Raw genomic sequence first — 1,902 nt, 5'->3', positions numbered from 1 at the left:
TATGTTAAAGATGGGGATGATGCCACTTGCTTCTCAAGACTATGATGAGAATTAAATGAAGTCATAAATAGTTGGCACTTGTTGCCTAGTGACTGCTCCATAAGCCAGGGGGATGACAGACCTTTGTATTTTTACAAAGACAAAAAGTGGTCACCCAGCTTTTTGTCTGTTGGCAAAGCCTTGAACAACTTAGCAGAAACCTATTTAAAAAAAATATACATAAAAGGAGTGGTGAAGAAATGTTGCTCAATTGTGAAGCATGGTGAATTTCAGTCACAGGTGCCAAAAATGTCATTTATATTAGGACATTATATTAATTTATTAGTATATTTTTTGTAATATATACATGTATGGGCATAACGTCATTGATCAGTCTCATTTCTCAGTGCCTGAATCATCTCTCTTATCCTCTCTTCCATCAATCTAAACTCAACTATTCTCTCTCCAATTTTTTCGAGATCCACTTCTTTTTTCACTCCATTTTTCTTTTTACCTTTCACATATCAGAGAATGCACTTGAAAATTGACTTTCTGCAGCTGATTTATTTAATTTAATTTGATGTGCTCCAGGTTCCTCCATCTCCCACAAATGATATAATTCCTCTGTTGTTTATGGCTGAGTGGAATGAGTAAACTTGTGAAAAGATGTGTAGATGCTATTTTTTGGGTATATCACCTTCCAGCACACAGAACCTTGAGTTTCCAAGCTCAGCCTGCCATTGTGTGAGCCAGGGAATGAAGATGCAGGAATAATGAGGTCTCATGTGAACCATTTGAGGTCTTCCGATCTGTGGCTCTTACTGCTTGTACATGCACCAAACAGCCTGGTAACTTCCAGAGTGTCCTTTATTGTCTGCATTGATGACTAACCTGTTTCTGGGGTCTGTTTTCAGTACAGTTTTGTTCTCAAGAGAAGGGAATCAATGTGAAGGTAAAAATCTCCTGATTCTCCAGGTGTCAGATATAGGATATGGTTCCTTCCCACAATTCTTTCCCTTTTGTCCATTCATGAAACTGCTTTTACCAGGTTTACATTAGTCCTCTATTAATGTGGCACATTTGTATTCATTTTGGCCCTGAGCTCTGGTTGGGACAGAGAATCTAGAGTCAGAGCAGACCTGGTCCCACTGGCCAGGTGAAGTTAAGTATAATTATTATTTTTTTTTTTTTTACTTTTCAGTGATTCATGTTCCCAAGTTGTGAAATGAGATTGACAGCTAGTAGTGGTAACATTTAATGACATCAGGAGCCCTTGATGACCATGTACTGGACATTGTTTTTGAGACTTTTATCCCTGCCCTCTTCACTGGCAATAAGAACTCCATGAGCAGAAGCCATGTTTACACTAATGTTGCAGGACAAAGATGCTCAGCTGTGTCAAGTTAACTTGATTTAGGTCACACAGCTAGCAAATGGCAGCTTCATTGTATCTGTGGGAACAGAGGGGAAGAAATGCACAAATGAGCATGGTAAAGCATTGGCACATAATGATCAGGTTATAGAGCAGTAAAAGGAGGTACGGGTGCAATGGAAGGCCTGGCTCTAACCAGGGTATAGGCAAAGACTGAGGAGGAGAGAGCAGAGTCCAGAGTACAGGGTAGAAGCAGGCTTCACTCCAACCATAAAGAGGTAGCTCAGAGAATAACACCACAGGAGGCCTGGGCCTGCCTTGCAGGGATGGGGCCAAGCGGGTGGTTTTCAAATTTGACATGTAGAAATGCAGAATATGAGGATTGGGCTTGGCAGAAAGTCCCAAACTCCTTTCTGTTGTATGTGCATGTACATAGGCTCATGCAGAGAGAGAGAGATGCCCAGAGAGTTGATAACCTGTGTAAAAATCAGAGAACTGTTCATAATGGAGGAACAATTGAAAAGACAATATCATCATTTGAAATATACTTT

This window comes from Callospermophilus lateralis, unplaced genomic scaffold (assembly GCF_048772815.1).
Source record: "Callospermophilus lateralis isolate mCalLat2 unplaced genomic scaffold, mCalLat2.hap1 Scaffold_862, whole genome shotgun sequence".
NCBI classification, from domain to species: Eukaryota; Metazoa; Chordata; class Mammalia; order Rodentia; family Sciuridae; genus Callospermophilus; species Callospermophilus lateralis.
This window is presented reverse-complemented; position numbering follows the sequence as displayed.